This window comes from Pantherophis guttatus, chromosome 5 (assembly GCF_059756535.1).
Source record: "Pantherophis guttatus breed Tessera chromosome 5, ASM5975653v1, whole genome shotgun sequence".
NCBI lineage: Eukaryota > Metazoa > Chordata > Lepidosauria > Squamata > Colubridae > Pantherophis > Pantherophis guttatus.
In genome coordinates this window covers 5,851,588-5,874,717 of record NC_142067.1, presented here as the reverse complement: position 1 = coordinate 5,874,717, position 23,130 = coordinate 5,851,588, and the positions used below count along the sequence as shown (strand labels likewise).

General features: G+C 45.1%; 1 protein-coding gene across 12 annotated transcripts in view; it reads left to right on the top strand.

Annotated features, from left to right (window-relative positions):
- TENM4 (teneurin transmembrane protein 4) overlaps nt 1-23,130 on the top strand; it is a 626,114-nt gene that overhangs the window by 243,810 nt on the left and 359,174 nt on the right. The window lies entirely within an intron of this gene.

Genomic DNA, 23,130 nt, shown 5'->3' with positions numbered 1-23,130 from the left:
CGCGAAACAGGGTGGGCTCCCGTGAGTTGTCCCAGCTTCTGCCAACCTAACAGTTTGAAAGCAGGTAAAAGATGCAAGTAGAAAAATAGGGACCACCTTTGGTGGGAAGGTAACAGCGTTCCGTGGGCCTTTGGCATTTAGCTATGCCGGCCACATGACCACGGAGACGTCTTCGGACAGCGCTGGCTCTTCGGGTTTGAAACGGAGATGAGCACTGCCCCCTAGAGTCGGGGAACGAGTAGCACATATGTGCGAGGGGAACCTTTAGCTTTTTAGAACAGGGGTGTCAAACTCAATTTCTTTTCTTTCTTTTTTTGGAAAGTTTTTTTTTTATTTTTTAAAACATAAAACATAAAATACATCTTTTTAGAGCGAGGATTTGATCCGGTATAAAGTAAATTACAATTACTCATATTCCCTCAACCAATTTTGTTCCAAATTTTATCCGTTTACATCTTTAAAAAAAAAAAAAGAAAGAAAAACAATTATTCTAAACATTTAGATTTTAGACATTCTACTATGTCACCCTAAATTCTAAACAATTATTTCCAAATAGACATCATTCCAAATCTTTGTCATTTTAAAACAATCAATATTTCATATATATTATTCCAACTTGACGCCACTCCCCAAACGGCTGGCATGTTTCCTCTTCTCACTGGGTAGACCAGGCCGAAGCTACGCTGGCCTAATCTTCCCTCATCGCATTGGGTAGACCAGGACGGCCCAGCAGGCCAGATCCAACCACATTGCGGGCTGCATTTGACCACATAGCGGACTACATCCAACCACATCGCGGGCTGCATCTGGCCTGCGGGCCTTGAATTTGGCTCACCTGTTCTAGAAGGCATTTGACACAGTTGTTCACACTGCCTCAAAAGGAATCATTATCACTACCTGGGATTTTGGGATTCGGCCTTGCCGGACTCTCTTGGCAAGAGATGCATTTGAGAAACCACCAGCAATAAGCAAGGAGCTGCTGAGCTCTGCAGCTGTGCATAATGACGGTGTTTTACATCTGTCGGCTGTTGTAAGGTACAGGCCTTAAGACCCTCGCATGCTTCAGTGCTACTTCGCCTTCCCTTGAGGATCGGTGTAAACATCTGTCTTTTCTCTGGCTGATAGCAGTTTTAACATCTTCCTCTTCAGCCTGCAAAGATCTATAAAAATTCCCCTCGTGCACGGTCTCAAAGGTGTTTTTTGCAAGAGGCAACTGGGCTTTGTTTGTTTTTCCTTGAAGACGTTTCGCTTCTCATCCCAGAAGCGTCTTCAGTTCTGAGTGAACGGTGGAGAATGGAAAGATTTATATTCTTTGCAGTCCTCTGGTCATTAGTACTCCCTCTGAGAGTCACTGAGGCTGTTTGGAGGTTTATTTGTGCCCTTTGGGTCATCTGAATAATGCAAATGGGTGTGGAGCCTTCTTGTGCAGAGCAGTGTTGGGCCACTTTAAGATTTTTGGACTTCAACTCCCAGAATCCCCTGGGCAGTCTCCTTCCTGTCAATCTCCTTCCTTCCTATGAGCCACGGTGGCGCAGTGGTTAGAGGGCAGTACTGCAGGCTACGTCTGCTGACTGCCGGCTGCCTGCAATTTGGCAGTTCAAATCTCAGCCTTCCATCCTTCAGTGGTGGGTAAAATGAGGACCCAAATTGTTGGGGGCAATAGGCTGATTCTATAAACTGCTTAGAGAGGGCTGTAAAAGCACTGTAAAGAGGTATATAAGTCTAAGTGCTATGTCTATTCCTTCTTTCTGGTCCAAAAAGATAATTTCTATATGAAAAACTGTTCTGCTTTGAAGTAGACCAGGATGGGCAAGTCATGGCCGCAACATCTCATTGTCAGGTCCTTGCACCCCATGAACGGATGAGTGACAGTTGTACAGGTACTCCTTGACTTACGACATTTTGTTTAGTGTCCATTCGAAGTTACAGCAGCCCAGAAAAAAATGATTTATGACTGTTTTAACAACTGTTGCAGCATCCCCAGAATCAGATGATCCAAATTCAGATGCTTGGCAAACTCTGTATTTATGACGGTTGCAGTCCTGGTGACATGTGATCCCCTTTTGAGACCTTCTGAGAAGCAAAGTCGATGGGGAAGACCAGATTCGCTTAACAACCGTGATACTAACTTTACAGCTGCAGTGATTCACTGGGGAGAAAGGTTGTAAAATGGAGCAAAACTCACTTAATATCTCACTTCTCCACAGAAATTTTGGGCTCAACTGTGCTCGTAAATCAAGGACTACCTGTATCCAGACATGGTATTCAGCCGGTTCGGGCCAATTCGCCTGAACCGGTAGCGGAAATTGCTGGTGGGCCTGCCCACCCGCCCCGGCTCTATGCCATCCTATTTGGGCTCATTTCTGAGACTGGGCACATATGGGGAAGGCGCGTGTGCCAGCAAAACACATGCACGAAAGACTAGGCGCATGTGTGGACGGGGCGCGTGCGCTCACATTTGTGAACCAGAGGTAGTATTCAGCCGGTTCAGACCGGTTCGTCCGAACTGGTAGCAGAAATTGCTGGTGGGTCCGCCCACCCGCCCCAGCTCTATGCCATCCTATTTAGACTCGTTTCTGAGACTGGGCGCATGCACGGAAGGCACGCGTGCCAGCAAAACACATGCACGAAAGACTAGGCGCATGTATGAACGGGGCGCATGTGCTCACATTGGCGAACCGGTAGGGAAAGTACGTGAATACCACCCCTGTCTGTATCTCGTGTGTGTGTGTGTGTTTGTGTGTGTGCGCGCGTGCACACAGACCCTCCTCCATCCTATCCAATGCCTTGACTGCCTTATCCCTGCATCTTTTCTTGTCCATCTTCTGGCAACTGTCTTAATATAGCGACGATAAATAGACGATACTTTTTTTTTCCCACCTAGCAAAGCATCGATAGAGGTGATTTGATGCTGAGATAGATTTGCAGCCATTATGGCTGTTTGGATTTTGGGAAGAAGAAAGATAAAAAGTTGGACGTAAGTGAAGGCAACGCGCATCTCAAGTCAACTACATCTGTCACCCAAAATTAATGAAAAGTAGCCAATAGTTACCTGAGTAGGCTCTCTGCTACAAAATACTGTTTTTCCATCTGCCTCTCCTTGAAGATAATAACCTGCTTTGGTGCTACAGAACCGTCCCTCCGAAGAGAATCTCAGCATTTTGACAAATGTTAGTGAATTAAATTGGAAAATAACGGAGTATTACAAGACTGAGGTGTAGTAAATGACAATGGTGAGACCCTGGGTGTAATAACGTCATCCACGTTTTGAGGGACGGTGAACGTCTGGAGGGGCTGCCTCCAGCTGGGTGCTTCCTAGCTATGTTGGATTACACGTTCCATGGTTCCCAGGCAGCACAGCTGTGCTGAGTGAAGCTCGCGTGTCTTGTAGACAAACCGTTTTGGAGGCTTCAGCCGGGATAAGCTCACGGAAGAACCGCTGGAGATCAGAAATGGCATTCATACCAAAATCAGACTTTGGGTGCATACTCCTGAATGACCACAAGGGGTCAGAATAATTCTGTTTTCAATATTTGCTGCCCTCTAGTGTCCTGATCTGATAAGTCCTACAAATAAACTGAGCCCCTGGTAGTACTCCTTCACGTAACAACCACAACTGGGATCAGAATTTCCGTTGTTTAAGGGAATCATACACAACCCTTCATTTAGCGACCAGTCAAAAATGACAGTGAATCTGGAAAAAGGTGACTTATGACTGATCCTCGCACTTCTGACCGTTGCACCATCTCCATGCCGTGTTCAAAATTCAGCCCCTTGGCAACTCGTGTCTAGTTATGATGACATCCAGGGTCAAATGGACATCGTTTGTGACTTTCCCGGCTGGCTTTTGACTAGCAAAATAAATGGGGGAAGCTGGATTTGGTTAACAACCATGTGATTCACTTAACAACTGCAGGGTTTCACTGAAGAACCTTGGCAAAAAGACCCAAAGATGCTTTTTCAAGAGGCAACTGGATTTTCTCGTTTTTTTTTTGAAGACGTTTCACTTCTCATCCAAGAAGATTCCTCAGTTCTAGCTGAATGGTAGAGAATGGAATGATTTATATTCCTTGCAGTCATCTGGTTGTTAGTACTCCCTCTGAGAGTTGTTGAGGTCACTTGGAGGCCAAGAAGGATCCACATCCATCTGCACTATTCAGGTGACCCTGAGGACACAGACAAACCTCCAAGTGATCTCAACGATTCTCTAAAACAGTGTTTCTCAACCTTGGAAGCTTGAAGATGGGTGGACTTCAACTCCCAGAATCCCCCAGCCAGCGCTGCTGGCTGGGGGATTCTGGGAATTGAAGTCCACCCATCTTCAAGCTTCCAAGGTTGAGAAACACTGCTCTAAAAGAATGCAAATGACCAGCTGTCTGCAAGAAACATAAATCCTTCCATTCCCCACCATCCAGTCAGAACTGAAGAAGCTTCTCGAATGAGAAGCGAAAGGTCTTCAAAGAAAAACCAAGAAAATCCAGTTGCCTCTTGAAAAAGCACCTTTGGGACAACCATGAACCTGGATGACTGAGAATTTCCATAGACACAAAAAGAAGCAACAAAATTAGCAAAAAATGAGGTAAAAAAAATTGGGCACAATTCACTTAAGAACGCTTTCCTTGGCAACAGAAATTCATCCGCATTGTGGTCATACGTCAAGGACCACCTATGTTGAGGATCTTCTGCCTGAATTTTCTTTCTTGTTGCTGCTGTACAACATCATTTTATCACTGGATATACTAGGAATCAAACCGAGAGTTTTCTGCATGTAAAGTTAGTCCTGTACCCAGGGGTGGGCTTAAAAAATTTTAGCAAGGGGTTCTCTGCCTGGTTGCTGGGTGGGTATGGCCTAGTCCAGTGGTGGGTTCTGTCCGGTTCGACCGAGCCGGTAGCGATGACGATATGACGTCACCGAACCGGTTCTCCCCCCCCCCGCCCTCCCCCCCACGTTATTCTTACCTTTTATTTGGTCCCGCCCCCAATCTGTTGCTGCCTCCTGACTCCCAGCTGATGACTTGAGGAGAAAAAAACTGTTTAAACTCTTGCCGCAGGGCTTCAAAGGGCCGCCCTACAGCTGATCAGTGTTAAAAGCAAACAAATGAGTCAGGTCGTAAGTGCAAGGACTGGTCGTAAGTGCGAGGACCTTCCAGAAATGACTCTGACCAGCTAGCCACGCCCACCTAGTCACATGACCTCCAAGCTACACCCACAAAATAAGCCATGCCCACAGAACCGGTAGTAAAAAAATTTAGAACCCACCCCTGGCCTAGTCAGACTGCTGTACCACGGCAGGGGTGGGTTCTAAATTTTTTGCCCTCCCCGGGCTCCATGGGCTTTCCTTGAGCCTGGGAGGACAGAAACGGCCTCCCCAGGCTCCGGAGGCCCTCTGGAGGCCGGAAACGGGCCCATTTCTGGACTTTCTGAAACGGTAGGCCCATTTTTCACCCTCCCTGAGCCTCCGCGCGTGCCCTGCACTTACCTGCATCCAAAATGGGCCGCGTGGGGACTCCTCGGAGGGGTGGGGTAGGATGGGCCAGCCAGGAGTGGGATTTGGGGGTTCGCCGAACTGCACAGAATCTTAGCTAGAGGTTCTCCCGAACCCCTGCAAAGTCCCAGCAGCCCAGCCCTGCCTATACCGCCTGTCCATTAAGGTTCAATCCTAATTAAACACATCTAATTAATACACATAGCTTTTTAAAGGGTAAATTAACTGGCTTGCGGAGAGCAGATGCTGTAGCTCGGCCTGCTTTTTTTAAAAAAAAAAAACAAATGGTTGACTGAGAAGAACTGGGACCTCAGATCTGAACTCCCTTCACCCGAGAGCAAACGGGGGGCTCTGCCCTGTCAGGTTTTCGCAACTCGCTAGCCACAATATCCTGGCAGAGAGTAAATAGCCACAGATTGGATCCTTGGGTGCCTGCTGAGCCGCACGGGGAGAGAAAGGCATCAAGTGCCCAGAGAGCAATTCAGACAGCCTTCCTTCTTCCCTAGTTCAACGCCTGCATTTTGGACCCGGCCCAGAATTGAAATTTGATTTAATTTGCACTTTTCTAATTAGACAGTAACGGATGGGAAGTGGGCGGGCGAGGGGAAGGCGGCGAGGCTTCCAAGTTTGCAGGGAAGCCAAAACAACAAGAATGTGGAAGGGGACTCGGCGATCGTGTTGAATATTCATGCGCCCCTGCTTTGCGGGCGCAAGGTGCATGAAGGCACACGGAGGTTTACGCCGGTTTCAACCCAGCATGGCTCTTGACTGTTTGCGTCTGCCAAGTCTCCCTTAATTAATTCCCTTTCCCCGTAACGTAACGATGAACGAATCTTGTTTTATTCGGAGCTGATTCCGTTTACGAAAATGCAATCCGGATAGAATATTTGGTGGGGAAGGAAAAACGGGGGGGGGAAGGGTTTCCCACACGGCGGTTATTTTATATTTTGCATTCTGGGTTACCGGGGCTAAAATTATGTTTTAAGCTCCCTCCTGTTTCTTTGGAAGAAAGGGTATTGAAATAAATCAATAAACAAAGGAGGGAAAACGTGCATACTGATCAGCTGTTCAGTGGTTCTCGTGTTTGCTCTGCAATCGATGGGCACAGTGGAACGGCTGTGCCCAGTGATGGGATTCAGCCGGTTTGGGCCAGTTCGGGCGAATTGGTAGTTAAATTGCTGGCTAGCCCCGCCTTGCCCTGCTCCTTCCAGAAATCCCCACCTGCCCCATTTAAGCTCCCAGGAGGCTGCAGGGAGGCCTCTTAGGCCCAAAAGGGGGCGCAGGGGGGCGGCGAATCCCCGTCCCCCCCATGGCCCGTTTTTGCTCCAAAACGGGGTGCAGGAGGCCGAGGGGTGCTGCGTGTCACACCCCCTGGCCACACCCACTATGGCCATGCCCACCCAGCCGGTCATTAGGGCAGAGAACCGGTTGTTAAATTATTTGAATCCCACTACTGGCTGTGCCTGTCCCTGCATCCACTAATCAGTAACCCAAGCACTAACCAGGTTACGTACCATCTCTTGCTCAGGGAGGACAAGCATTCATTATAGGCTAGTTACATGCAGAGGTGGGTTTCTTCAACTAACATGCCCAAAAACCTCACTCCAAGCATGCAAATAACCATATATATATATGGTTTTTGCTCCTGGAAGCACGAAGCCGAGAACACCAGCCTGAATATGACGAATGAGACTTCGTCGAAACGTCGCCAAGACACTTCCAATTTTACATGGGAGAAGACCCGAATAACCAAAGACCTACATATATATATATATATATGTTCTTCAAAATAACTATGGCTATACAAACATCTTGATTTACGTAGGAAAAACCCTGGCTAGAACAGTAATGCATATATATATTCGTTTCTAGGCTTTTTTTCTGGCAGCCAGCAAACACTCGACTTATAAATCCTCATCAGTTAGCCACACTCTCATCCCATGTATCCTCCCTGTAAAGGTACAGTGTTTGTTTTCTTTCCTTTTCGTAGGCTTTATGTGTATTTCTCTTTAGCCAGGTTCTTCCTACGTAAACCAAGATTTTTATGCAGTCCTAGTTCAGTGAAATCGCAATCCACTAGTTTCTAGGCTTTTTTTCTGGCAGCCAGCAAACACTCTGCTGCCAGATTTTTTTTACTACCGGTTCTGTGAGCTTGATGGCTTGGTGGGCGTGGCAGGGGAAGGATACTGCAAAATCTCCATTCCCACCCCACTCTGGGGCCAGCCAGAAGTGATATTTCCCAGTTCTCCAAACTACTCAAAATTTCCACTACCGGTTCTCCGAACTGCTCAAAATTTCCGCTACCGGTTCTCCAGAACCTGCTGGATTTTACCCCGGTTGTCAAAAAACACCCTTGCCTTATTCCCTGGATAATGTCGAATTATATGAAGAACTTTTAATTTCTCCCTTCCTCCCGTAACATCTTATCTCATTCAGCAAACAACCCTCAGCTCCGTATTCACGTGAAATATATCATTCAAACCCCTCTTCATCTTATCCCACATTTATCTCACTCAACAAAGTCACGGTAAACGTTGTTCCGTGGATCTATTTCTCAGCTGAGTTGTTGAAAACCCACAAATGTGTCCTGGGTGCCCCCCCCCTACCCTCCCGGGGTACAGCCGCACACAACTGTTGCTCATTGTCATTTCTTTCACTCTTTCTTTCAGAATTCTGCCAAATGTATTCGCCCGGGAACATTTGATTATCATCTCCCCCGTAGTTTTTGCATTCAGACTTGCTACTTTCCTCTTTGTGTAGGGCAACAATTGTGGCATTCTTCCATTCATCGGGCACACACGTAGCCCTTCGCGCACATTAAACAACCCACTTAGCCGTTTCCTAAGCAAACAGTATCCAGATTTTCATAGTCCTCTGTTTGCACCATCTGTACACTTTCTTAAGATTCTCACAGCATTTATAATTTGCTTTTTTTTTTGTCTTGGGTTGTTCACGGTTTTTGTTATTCCTTTCTATTCTCCTCTTTATCGCTACCATTCTTGTTCAGGTCTCTGAACTATTCCTCCCAATTCAAATGTATCCCAATCATTTAAGTACAGGTGGTTCGATCAAGCGGTCAACCAGAATAGAGATGAAAGGGGCTTTGGAGGTCTTCTAGTCCAACCCTCTGCTCAGGCAGGAGACCCTATGCCAGTGATGGCTAACCTTTTTGTCATTGCATGCCGAAAGCACATGCACGCGCACCCATAATGCAATGCCTCCCACCGGCCAGTACGCTCCCATAGAGAGGGGCTCCTCCGGGTGCCGTCGGCCAAACAATGTCGACTGGCGGCCCCTGGGGGAGAGCCTTCTCTGTGGGGGCACCTATGATCTGGAACGAGCTCCCCCCAGAGATATGGAGGATCCCGGATCTGCGCACCTTCCGTCACGCGCTCAAGACTTTCTTATTTCATCAAGCTGGCCTGGCCTAAATCTTTTCCCCTTTTAAATTTAAATTTTAATTTGTTTTTAAATTATTGGGTATTTTAAATTCGTCTCAGCCGAATTATTTAATTCGTTTTTATTCTATTTTAAATTTTTGTATTTATGTGTTTTATTCTGGGCTGTTCACCGCCCGGAGTCCTTCGAGAGTAGGGTGGTATATAAATCCAATAAAAACAAACAAAACAAATGCGCGCACGACCCCCGCCATGTGCCCCTCCCCCGCACATGAGCCCCTGACCTCCCTGTGTTTTCCCTGCCCCCTGTGTATTTATGTGTGACCCCCCGCACTCCCCCGCACCCCCGTTCTCCCCCGCCCCCACTCATGCACCCCCCATGCCAGAGGTGGGTTTCAGCAGGTTCTGACCAGTTCTGGAGAACCAGTAGCGGAAATTTTGAGTCGTTCGGAGAACCGGTAGTAAAAATTCTGGCTGGCCCCCGCCGCCATCTCTTCTCCGCCTCCCAAGTCCCAGCTGATCGGGAGGAAATAGGGATTTTGTAGTAATTTTCCCTTGGATTGGGGAGGGAATGGTGATTTTACGGTATCCTTCTCCTGGAGCGGGGTGGGAATGGAGATTTTATAGTATCTTCCCCCTGCCACGCCCACCAAGCCATGCCACTCCCACCAAGCCACGCCCACAGAACCGGTAATAAAAAAAATTGAAACCCACCACTGATGCACATTATACCTTCTATCCAGCGGTGGGTTTCAGATATTGTTACCACCGGTTCGCCCTGCCCACGCACTCACTTCGTGCACATGTGCACCTTCCGTGCATGCGCCGGCCTTCCACGCATACGCTTTGGTTGCACCTGCGCCTTCCGTGCATACGCCCGGCCACGAAATAGGATGGCTAAATAGGATGTCTTGGCGGCAGGGCAGGGCGGGGCGAATGGGCGAACCGATCCGAACCGGCTGAATACCCCCTCTGCTTATATCGTTTCATTTTTTCATTTTATTTGATTTATATACCGCCATACTCCCGAAGGACTCAGGGCGGTGAACAGGCACAAGATAAAACACACAGAATACAAAAATTTAAGAGCAGAAGTAAAATCGGATTAAATCAATTTAGCCCAAGACAAATTTAAAACCCCAGGTTAAGAACAAATTAAAATTTACATTAAAATTTACATTAAAAAGAGAATGGGAGAGGTTAGGCCAGACTAGCCTGGTAAAATAAATAAAAATATATATATATCGTTTTTTCATTCTCATACATGTATTTTTCTCATTTCATTTTCACTTTGTCCTTTTTTCAGATGTTTTTCTCCGTAACTCCCCCGTTTCTCTTTCCTTATGTTCATCGTTATTCATTCTATTGAGAGAGATTCTGTGGTTTGGGGGAAAAAAAAACCCAATTTAAACCCTAAAATTCCCTGTTTCAATGAATATCTTAATGCCAACTCTGCTTTTTTGCATACTCCCCAATATTTTTTTTTTATTTTTTATTTTTTTGAGATAGACGTGAAGCATTAGTTTCATGGATTCAATTGGAACGCAGTAATCCAAAAACTCAGTTGGATTCGGAGCCAAGCGCTTGTTTCTGAGCTTCGGATTCTCATGTATGAAGTTTAAATAATTGCATCCTGATCTATGAGTCTTATAAAAAAGGGAAAATGTAGAGCTATAATTAATTCTCTGCATAAGCTTCTTAATAACGGAAGGGTTTTTTTTTTCCTCCCAAGTAAACAGGCGTAAAAGTGTTAAGGCAAAAAAAAAAAAAATCATTTAAATAGCACTGTGCTTACGAAAATATGTGGACACGTAATGTTACATGTTTTTTTGTAGCTTGTGATGAATAACAGAACCTATTGCTCTATTAAATCAAGCCAAACCTTTATTGTCAATGCACAACATGTGTACAATGAAATCGAATGAGCCTCCCTTGGTGCAGCCCCTCTACCCCCACCCCCCGAAAACACAGAATACATCTCAATAACTCAACAAATAATATAAAAAGAAATCCCTAAACCCAAATAAGTAATAACTAACACACATTCCCATATACATAGATGTAAGCTAAAGGTAAAGGTTCCCCTCGCACATATGTGCTATTCGTTCCCGACTCTAGGGGGCGGTGCTCATCTCCGTTTCAAAGCCGAAGAGCCAGCGCTGTCCGAAGAAGTCTCCGTGGTCATCTGGTCGGCATGACTCAACATCGAAGGTGCACGGAACGCTGTTCCCTTCCCACCAAAGGTGGTCCCTATTTTTCTACTTGCATTTTTTACGTTCTTTCGAGCTGCTACGTTGGCAGAATCTGGGACAAGGAACGGGAGCTCACTCTGTTATGTGGCACCAGGGATTCGAACCGCTGAACTGCCGACCTTTTGATTGATAAGCTCAGCATCTTAGCCTCTGAGCCATTGCATCCCTATATGTATATAACATTATATTATATTACACCGGTATGAACCAGGGGTGGGTTCTAAATTTTTTTACTACTGGTTCTGTGGGCGTGGCTTATTTTGTGGGTGTGGCTTGGAGGTCATGTGACTAGGTGGGCGTGGCTAGCTGGTCAGAGTCATTTCTGGAAGGTCCTCGCACTTACGACCAGTCCTCGCATTTACGACCCAACTCATTTGTTTGCTTTAATACTGATCAGCTGTAGGACGGCCCTTTGAAGCCCCGCGGCAAGAGTTTAAACAGTTTTTTCCCCTCTAGTCATCAGCTGGGACTCAGGAGGCAGCAATTGATTGGGGGTGGGACCAAATAAAAGGTAAGAATAACGTGGGTGGGTGGGTGGGTGGGAGGGCGGGGGGAGAACCGGTTCGGTGATGTCATATCGTCACCGCTACCGGCTCGGCCGAACCGGACCGAACTGGGAGGAACCCACCACTGGTATAAACTTGTTGCACGTTGCGCTGGCCCTGCAAGTCTATCATATTAAACCTAATTGTGGTGGTGTGTTGCGTTCAGAAGTCTGACGGCCCTTACAGGTAGTCCTTGATTTACAACCATTCAGTTAATGACCATTTATGACCATTTTTCACACTTACGACCGTGGCGGCATCCCCATGTTCACATGATCGAAATCCAGATCCTTGCCACTTGGTTCATATTTACAATCCCCTTTTGCGACCGTCCGACAAGCAAAGTCGATGGGGGGAGCCAGATTCATTTAACAACCACATTACTAATTTAACAACCGCAGTAATTCACTTAACGCCGGCAAGAAAGGTTGCGAAATGGGGCAAAAACTCACTTAACAACTGTCTCGCTTAGCAACATAAATGCTGGGTTCCATTGTGGTCGTAGGTTGAGGATGACCTGTAATCTGACAGTGGGTGCTGATTAGAACATCTCCCGAAGATGTTAGCTACCGTATTTTTTAGAGTATAAGACACACTTTTTTCCCTCCTAAAAGAGGCTGAAAATTTGGGTGCGGCTTATACTCTGAATGTAGCTTTTTCAAAGTTTTTTTTCAGCCCTAACGAGGTGCTAGTGAGTGAAACGATCTCCGTGCTTTGCCTGCTCCCTCTGACTCTCAGCTGTGAAGTTTTTTTTCCGCCCTAACGAGGCGCTAGCAAGTGAAGCAGTCTTTGCCTGTTCCCTCCAACTCTCAGCTGTGCTTTAGAAGGTTTTTTTTAGTGAAGCGATCTTCCGTGCTTTGCCTGCTCCCTCCGACTCTCAGCTGTGAAACTTTTTTTCAGCCCTAAGGAGGCGCTAGTGAATGAAGCGATCTCGGTGGTTTGCCTGCTTTTCTCATTGCTTCTCTCTCCAAAGATCAGTTGTGCTTTAGAAGTTGTTTTTATCCCCAAGCAGGGGATAAAAACCAGCAAACTAAATGTGCTGAAGCTGACCAGACTAAGGACGCTAACCAGATGAATACCTGGTAGGCAGATTTCCCCCCTCCCCCTATTTTCCTCCCCAAAAACTAAGCTGCGTCGTATACTCCGGTGCGTCTTATACTCCAAAAAATAAGGTACATACAGCAGTGGGTTTAAAATATTCTTAGTACTGGTTCGCTGCGCGTGCACTCACTTCGCACGCACACGCGCCTTCCAGCCACCAAAACATGGCTAAATAGGATGGCATTATGTTGGGGCGGGGGCAGACCCGCCTGCAGTCACCGCTATCGGTTCGCCTGAACTTGTACGAACCGGCTGAATACCACCTCTGGCTATTTGTAAGTCTGGACTGCATCCCTAAAGAGTTACATGAGATTATTTAAAAACTAGTGTTTTGCTTGTAATTGTGCCACTTTCTTTAAAAAACGCTTTGGAAGCAGATGAGAGCGCGAGAGAAATCTGTTAAAAAGTAGCATAAGTATTAGAGTCACTGCCAGCTGAATATTTATTAATAATTTAAGCAATTTTGTTCCAGCATTTGAAATGCTGAATTTATCTGAAAGGCAGATCTTGTGTTTGAGACACGAGATTTCCAAAGGAAGATGAAATACAAAAGACAAATCTCATGTTTTCATTCCTGCGAGATGAATCTTCACATTTTCATGGTCAATTGTTTACATTTCCAGGTAAAGACAAGTTTTATCTGTAAGGACAACAAAACAGAAATTCTGAAATCATTTTTAGAATACATAATTCCTTTTTTTTTTTTCATTTTAAAAACAAACTTTATTAGATTTAAAAAGAAAACATAAAATTGTATAAAATATTCACAACCTTAAAATACAATCAAGAATATCAACAAATAAGGTATATATAATGTATATAAGTACACATATATACAAGAACTTATTTTCCCTTTTTTTCCCTTAATGACGGTGTATAATTATTACTTTAAATTTCTTACTAAGTTTTGACTTTACCTTCTTTTCCATTGGTTTATCCACTCATACCAACTGTCCCATATCTTAAAATACTGAGAGTCTTCCTTATCTTTCAATTTCAATGTTAGTCTATCCATTTCTGCACATGTGTATAGAATACATAATTCCTAAGATGTTGTACCTCTACTTTTCCGAGTGATGAAAATTCTAGAGATAACAATATCTGTGGGTGCTTTTTTTTTCAAAAAGATGCAAATGTTTTGGTGTTATAATTGCCTAAATTCCACACTTCGCCATCTGACACCTCCATCTCATTTAGACACTGAGACTTCAAGCTTTCATAACTAAGGTGAGACTAGAACTCTCTGTCTGCTGGTCATTGGCCCAAAGTCATCCACTGGCTTTCATGCCTAAGGTGGAACTAGAACTCGCCGTCTCCTGTTGATGGCCCAAAGTCATCCACTGCAGGGGTGGGTTCTACTTACCTTTACTACCGATTCGCATCGGGAGCGTGCGCGCATATCGCTTCATTCGCAGATCACCTATGATGACATCCGGGTCAGTGGGCGGAGCCTCCCGTTGGTTTTACTACCGGTTCTTGCGAACCGGGGGCAGCCCACCACTGATCCACTGGCGTTCATGCCTAAGGCGGGACTAGAATTCACTGTCTCTTAGTGATTGGCCCAAAGTCATTTACTGGCTTTCATGCCTAAAGTGGGACTAGAACTCACCGTCTCCTGCTAATTGGCCCAAAGTCATCCAACTGACTTTCATGCCTAAAGTGGGACTAGAATTCACCGTTCCCTGGTGTTTGTCCCAAAGACATCCAGCTGGCTTTCATGCCTAAGGCGGGACTAGAACTCACCGTCTCTTAGTGATTGGGCCAAAATCATTCACAGGCTTTCATGCTTAGGATGGGACTAGAACTCTCAGTCGCCTGGTTTCCAGGAGAGCACCTTAACTGCTGTCCTCGGTTTTTCTAGTTTTCCCAAAAAAACCAGTCCCTCTGCTCAAGTGTTACAGATTTTTGAGCCCTGATTTCCTTAAAGTTTCAAGCTCTTCCTACACCCTGTACGAGGGGATGTGGTGGCTCAGTGGCTAAGACACTGAGCTTGTCAATCGAAAGGTCGGCAGTTCAGCAGTTCGAATCCCTAGTGCCGCGTAATGGGGTGAGCTCCTGTTACTTGTCCCAGCTTCTGCCAACCTAGCAGTTCGAAAGCACGTAAAAAATGCGAATAGAAAAATAGGCGCCACCTTTGGTGGGAAGGAAACAGCGTTCCGTGTGCCTTTGGTGTTGAGTCATGCCAGCCACATGACCACGGAGACGACTTCAGACAGTGCTGGCTCTTCGGCTTTGAAACGGAGATGAGCACCGCCCCCTAGAGTCGGGAACGACTAGCACATATGTGCGAGGGGAACCTTTACCTTTAACTTTACACCCTGTACAAGCATTTCCATCCCGCATCAAAGAAACACGACTTTCTGATGCCACAGCACAACACAGAGCTGTGAACTGTTCCCTTTGCCGTAATTTGCAAATCAGCGAGGCTATCCGGAGACATGAGCTTTGGGGGGGGGCTGCCCTTGCGAAGAGCCTCCCCCCATCTCCCAAACCAAAAGAATCCAACGGGGCTCCTCCGAGTCTTCTCCGAGAACAGCTTTTTGAGCGAGAACATCATCCGTCATTATCATTATCAGAAAAGGACGACAGAAGTTGTAGCCGGAATACATTTGGAAGGCCTTAACTGGATGGAACGAAGCCTGTGTCTTTTTTGAGCCACAAATTGCTTTTTTTTCCCCCTCTTTGTTTTAGTCCTCTCGTCACTTATCTGTCCCTGCTTTCTTTTCCCTCTAAAAGCAATAGTTTTAAAAAATCATTACTTTTCAGAAGGAAAGAGAACTGATCAACAAAGACATATTTTCAGCGGTAATCTGGGAAACGAGCTTGAAAAGGGAAGAGTAAGGGGGGGAAAGGGGTCTTTTAATTTATTTATTAATTAATTTATTTATTTATTAATTTAATTTGTATACCGCCCTTCTCCCAAAAGGGACTCAGGGCGGTGAACAGCCAAAATTAAAATACATGCAATACAAAAGTTAAGATAATTAAAAGAGATGAAATCAATCGCCCTCCCAATTTAAAACCCCAAGTCTATAAAATTTAAAAATCCCATTAAAAACCATTTAGGTTAGGCCGGCTTGCTGGAATAAATAAGTCTTCAGGGCCTTACGGAAGGAAGGTCCGGAGGTCCGGGATCAGTCGTATTCCAGGAGGTAGCTCATTCCACAGGGCGGGTGCCCCCACAGAGAAGGCTCTCCCCCTGGGGGCCGCCAGCCGATATTGCCTGACCGACGGCACCCTGAGGAGGCCCTCTCTGTGAGAGCGTATTGGCCGGTGGGAGGTTATCAGTAGCAGCAGGCGGTCTCACCTGCTGCTACCGCTTTGTTTTTAAATCCCGCTTTGTTTAATATATTTTATATATTATATATATTTTACGTGGGAGGAAACCCGAATAACCAATGTATATTTAATATTTTGGGTTTCTTCCCGTGTAATTGTGGATATATACACACATACATACCCGTGAAAACTTACATAAACATATATATATATATATAAAATATGGATGGATTAGTTGCTTTCCCCCCCCCCTTTTCTGCAGCCCGCCTAGACTGGTTTCTGAGCCTAATGCCAATTTAGAGGCAAATAAAGGATATGCTAAATGGAAGAGGACAGGCTGAAGCCGGAATCGGGGTTTTTTTGTGTCTTAACACAATAGAGCTTTTACTTCAGGATTTGAGGGGGGGTGCCTCTCTCTCTCTCTGAGGGGCTGCGGTGGGGTGGAGGGACTCAAACTGAATGAGGAGAAGACAATCGTGGAGTTGTCTCCCAACTCACAACGCCTGTACACCACACACATCCAAAAAAAGAACCTTTGTGGGATTTCCACAGCAGTTATCTGACATCGGTTGCGAGAAAGGACACAATCGGTGTGGGTGTGGGTGTTGTGTTACTTCGGGGCCAAGGGGAGGGGGGGTGTCCTCCCTTTGGAATTGTCAATTCCAGAATAAGAGAAATGGGACGGGGGGAAGAAAGTCAACGGCTCAAAAATGAGCCAGGTGTTTCAGATACGGATTTGATTTAGAACAGCAAAGAGAGCCAGTGTGGTCTCGAGGTTAAGGGGCTAGCTGAGAAACCAGGAGATGATGATGATGATGATTAATAATTAATAATTAATTAATAATTATTAATTAATAATTATTTAATATTATTAATTAAATTTTTATACCACCCTTCTCCCGAAGGACTCAGGGCGGTGTACAGCCATATTAAAACAACATATACCCACAAAATTTAAAAAACCGTTTAAAATATATTAAAAATTCGGCCCTTATATTAAAAACTACAAACACCCAATTAAAAATTCATTTTCTAGGCCAGCCCGGCCTGTTGGAACAAAAGAGTCTTCAGGGCACGGCGAAAGGTACGTAGGCCGGAGATCATGCGAATCTCTGGGGGCAGTTCATTCCAGAGGGCAGGTGCCCCCACAGAGAAGGCTCTCCCCCTGGGTGTCGCCAGTCGACATTGTTTGGCCGACGGCACCCTGAGGAGGCCATCTCTGTGGGAGCGTATTGGCTGGTGGGAGGCTATCGGTGGCAGAAGGCGCTCTCGTACATAGAACTCACAGATTGTGAGTTCTAGTGCCGCCTTAGGCCTGAGAGCCAGCTGGGTGACTTTGGCCCAATCACTAGGAGACGGTGAGTTCTAGTTCCTTCTTAGGCGTGAAAGCCAGCTGGATGACTTTGGTCCAGTCACTAGGAGACTCTGAGTTCTAGTCCGGCCTTTGGCCTGAGAGCCAGCTGGGTGACTTTGGCCCAATCACTAGGAGACGGTGAGTTCTAGTTCCTTCTTAGGCGTGAAAGCCAGCTGGATGACTTTGGGCCAATCACCAGGAGACTGAGAGTTCTAGTCCCGCCTTAGGTTTGAAAACCATCTGAGTGAGTCTGGGCCAATCACCAGGAGACTGAGAGTTCTAGTCCCGCCTTAGGTTTGAAAACCATCTGAGTGAGTCTGGGCCAATCACTAGGAGACTGAGAGTTCTAGTCCCACTTTACGCTTGAAAGCTGGCTGGGTAACTTTGGGCCAATCATCACCAGGAGATGTGAGTTCTAATCCCGCCTTAGGCCTGAGAGTCAGCTGGATGACTTTGAGTCAGTCACCAGGAGACTGTGAGTTCTAGTCCCGCCTTTGGCCTGAAAGCCGAGTGATGACTTAGGGGCAATCACTGGACATCTAAAGTCCAGTGACGTTAACCAACTGGCCTTCATAACCTTCAAAAATTTTGTCCTCCTCCACAATTTCTGTAGTCCACAATATTTGCCAAACACTTGCAGTCTTAAAAAAAAATACATCTTGTAAGATTAGCAGCTAAACAGCTTGAACAAAAAAATGGAAAATGTTATGCTTTCTGCCTCCGTATTTAGTATTTAAAAGAAAAGGAAAAAAAAAAACCTTAGCAGATGAAGTGGAAGGTTTTTTTTAAAAGAAACTTTATCGGATTTTGCTTGTCAGTTTTCGTAGGGGCCATGCAGGATGTGGCCTTCAATCCTTGAATCTATGAACAAGTTCCTGCATAGAGAACTTTTGATGTGGCTGATAATACCCAAAAACATTTTTATGAGTGATTTGCACTGAGCTCTGCTATTTAAAAGATTGACACGGCCTTGACTACAAAGTCCTGTTTTCAATTAAAAAAAATAATCGGTAGGATTGCCAGGTCTGCTTCCAAAAAATAGCGGACAAGCGGGGAGGGGAGGGGGGTGTTAAATAGTAAAAAATTTTTAAAAAAATTTACAATTAAATTATATATTTTCTTACAAACATTTTAACACGTATTAAAATAATCACTTCAAAACTTTACTTAAAATTCAAAACATCAAATATATTATAATAATATGTAAAATATTAAATTACATTTTACTTTGCTGTCGTGTGTATTTTTTATTTGACTGCGCAGCTTTGATCAATTCTTTGTGTTTAAAGAATAATTCTTTAATTTCAGTACAACGTTGAGAAATATTAAAAAATATACAAAGTTCACTTCGAACTGATGGTACAAACAGTCGGTTACGTTCGTCAGTCCACAAATTTCCCATGACGCAGAAAATTCGTTCAACGTTTGCATTTGATAGCGGAATTGATGTACAATACTGGAACAGTATTCTCATCATTGATTTTTTCGGAGAATCGAGTTCAATGGATATTCGATCTTTGTCTCATTCTAACTTATGAAAAAAAAGACAAAACGCGATTCTCCTATCCTTATTCTCTAAGACTGTGCAGCTTTAGATTACGTACCATTTCATCATAAAGTTTTTGAATAAAACAAACTGTCCACTATTTTGTGAAAAAAAATAGTGAACATAATGTGAAAAAAACGGAGTGTCCACTCAAATAGTGGACACCTGGCGACCCTAAGGCTTGGTGGAATTTTGGCCTGACATTCCCGGATCTTTGCTTTTTATTTTTATTTATTTTAGAATTCCGCCTTTTTCAAATAGATCTACAGATGGTGGCTGTTATCTGTACAAATCAGATAATTTTTGGTGTGTGCGTATGTCACTGCAGGCTCCGAAGAAAAACACTCGTCTATATTTGATAAACCCCAATCCCCAGCTCACCTTGGTTTAAAATAATAAGCATCTAGTCCTTGCAGAACTCAACATAATGAGGCGCCCTGTTTTCTCCTCTCTAACCCCCCCCCCCCATTTATTCTGGGAAGGATTAGCCCAGCCTGACTTTTTACTGTTTGCAATTTATGAATTAAATCACTCTAGAAATTGATGTGCTCCCCTGTTTTAGAACCTCAAAAACCCTGGTTTATCTTAAAGTTGATTGTGGGAGGCAATTCCTCTGATGGGAATTGATTGCTGCTTCATTTAAAATCAGGTCAGCCATCCATTAAGTATAGCTGTGATTATTAGCTTTTAAGGTGGGCCTTTTCTCCTCCACCACTCCTCCAACTTTATAATAAACATTTAATTTTTTTTTTTTCCTCCCTGGTAAAGAAACCCCATTATTATTGTATTCACAGTACAGAAGTCAAACCTGGAATTAGGGAGTTGCTTTTAATCCACCTTGCAAAATAGCCTGGGAGGAAGAGGTCGAAGTATTCTTTAATGAGGTTTAATTCAGTGTTATTATCTAGAGATGACTCAGAGGGGGTCAGAAAAGTCAAGATGGCAACTGCGGGTTGCAGGTATTTTAGAGTCTTCGGTCGTTAACGGCTCGGCTTTAGTTTCAGAGCTGCATGGGAAAGCTGTGCTTTGAAATCTGAATGGCTTTGAACTACCAGGACGTCCTTGACCAAAATTGGGAGCGGAATTTCCGTTGCTAAACAAGGCGGTCGTTAAGTGAGTTGTGCCCAGTTTTATGACCTTTCTTGCCAGGGTTGTTAAGCCAGTCATTGCAGCTGTTAAGTGAATTGCGCACAGGTAGCCCTCGACTTAACATCAGTTCACTTAGTGACTGTTCAAAGTTACGACGGCACTGAAAAAAGTGACCTATGACCATTTTTCACACAACCATTGCAGCATCCCCATGGTTCTCCTGCTTCAGGGTTCCTGTTGTGGCTCCGTTACCTGAGCCTGTGTCATCGGCAGGAGAGGACTCCGAGAGTGAAGGAGAGGAGTTGGCAAGGCCTCCCTCTCCAGGACCCTCCTCTCTGGCAATGCCTTCGGTGTCCGCCGAAGGGCAAGAGATAGGGCCGGGGCCAAGCACGTCCACGCATCCACAGATGGACAGTGATGAGGGTAATGAGTCTTGGCTGGACCCACGCCAGCGTCGCAGAGATAAGCACATGCAACAGAAGAAAAGGCGTGCCCGAGATTAGGCTGAGTCACTGGACCACACCCCACAGGGTATAAAAGGGAGCATGGTGGCCAGTCAAACTTTGTGACGAACAAAGCTGAAAGCTTCCACGCCATTCTGCATTGTCGGACTTTTGCTATAGACTTTGCTGGATTATATTTGGACTTGATTTACTTTGTAATTATTGAGCATTTTACTTTGATGTACCAGAAGCGGAGAGAAGTTATCTCTTCCCTTCGTAAGTAATAAACTCTTCGCAGGCAGTCACTAGGTTGCTGCCAAGTTCCGTTATCATAAGGAAAAGGATTTTGTCAGCTGATTTGGTTTTTAACTCTTGGACATCTGTTGGTGTGCGTGTGTGTGGGACGGGGACAGAACAGTTCCTTCCAGTTCATTCTATTCTATTCTATTCTATTCTATTCTATTCTATTCTATTCTATTCTATTCTATTCTATTCTATTCTATTCTTATTCTTATTCTTATTCTTATTCTTATTCTTTTATTCTTTTATTCTTTTATTTTCTATTCTATTTTATTCTATCAAAATTCAGATGCTAGGCAACTGACTCATATTTATGACCGTTGCAGTAGTCTCAGAGTCACGTGATCCCCTCTTTTGCGACCTTCTGACGAGCAAAGTCCACGGGGAAGCCTGATTCACTTAACAATCATGGCAGGGTTAAGTCGTAAAATTGGGCAAAATTCCCTTAGCTAATGTCTCACTTAGCAAGAAAAACGTTGGGCTCCATTGTGGTCGTAAGTTGAGGACCGCCTGTCATTGTGAAACAAATCCAGTTTCTCCTATTGACTTTGCTTGTCGGAAGTACTCAAAAGGTGATCCCACGATCCTGGGATAACACTGCAACCGTCGTAAATAGGGGACCAGTTGCCAAGCGTACTCCCTGGAGCATGTGTCCAAAAGCAGAGAAGGACCAGGGGAGATATGATAGCAGTCCTTCAGTATTTGAGGGGCTGCCAGAGAGAGGAGGGGGTCAAGCTATTTTCCAAGGCACCTGAAGGCCAAACAAGGAATAATGGATGGAAACTGACCAAGGAGAGATTCAACCTGGAAATGAGGAGGAACTTTCTGACAGTGAGAACAATCAACCCATGGAACAGAAGTTGCCTTCGGAAGTTGTGGGAGCTTCATCACTGGAGGCTTTCAAGAAGAGACTGGACTGCCATCTGTCAGAAATGGTGTATGGCCGTGATGGCGAACCTATGGCACGCGTGGCACGTGAGCAAGTTCAGGTCCAGCTGTTTCCTGCCTCCGGAGGGCCTGCGTTGGGGAAGGCCTATTTTTTGCTCTCCCCAGTCTCCAGAGCCTTTGTAGGAACCTGGGAAGGGCGAAAACGGCAGGACTGGAAGTCAGCAAATGGGCCCTTTCCGGCTTCCGGGGGGTTGAGGAAGGCTGTTTTCGTCCTCCCCAGGCTCCTAGAGAGGCTCTGGAGCCTGGGGAGAGCAAAAAACGGGCCTACATGGCTCACCGTGCCAGAAGCGGGAGAAGCGCGGGGGGGGGAGTCGCATGCGGGGGGGGCGGGGTGCATAGAATTATAGGTATGGGCATGCACGCACGACCCCCCCACTCCCGTGCTCCCCCTGCTTTTGGCATGCAATGGCAAAAAGATTAGCCATCACTGGTGTAGGGTCTCCGGCTTGGGTAGGGGGTTGGACTAGATGACCTACAAGGTCCCTTCCTACTCTGTTATTCTCTTGTCTTGTGTCCTATCTATACTGTAAGCTTCTCTTTTTCTAGTCTTTGTTTCTTTCTCCAAATATTTCTTTTTCCCAATGTATTTTTTTTTTTCCAGTCCAGATCTCTGGAATGACATAGTCCATTACGACTTATAGAAAAGCTTAAATTTTGGCACAGGTGCGCATTCCAGTTCTTAGGTCGGTTCAAGAAGCTGCAGACGTGTAAATTCCGGTGAAAATATGCACGGGATTCGTATCTGGACCATCTCTTAAGAAAAGCCCATTTTGATCATTCTTGAAAAAGGAAAGGCGGAGAGTTGGGGCCATAAATTACCCTGATCTTCTCCAGGGTCAGAAGGAGGTCTGCCCTTCCTCACCAGCTAAGCAAGTTATTTTTCTGATATTGGGAACAAATAGTTTCTTAAGGCCTTGATTCTTTCATGAAAGAAGAGACCTGAGAAAACACCTAATAAGTAACATTTACTATCACCTTATCAGCTGGCCTGGCACCAAGAGAGCTTGTCAAAATCCTCTTCTGTCTCCTTTATCAGGCCCACTAATGTCAAAGTCCATTTTCTCCTCTGCAAACTCACCTATCAGCTGCCCTTTTCTTGTTGGTCTTAGCAAAGAGAAGTCCCGTTTAAAGGGAGGGGGAAAAATCAAAGCTCACTTCACTTGACCTGATAAAATATCCTAACCCCTACAAGGCAAGATTTTAACTCAGGAAGATGAAACAATCTCTTTGTTTGAAGGACTGAGGTGAGGTTGTTTCAAATACTAATTGAGGAGTAAAGAAATTGTGGGAGGGAGGGAGAAGAGGGAAATTGGGAGGAAAGGTGGAAGGAAGGAAGGAAATAGGAAAGAAGGAAGGAGAGAGAGAGAGAGAGAGAGAGAGAAGGGGGAAA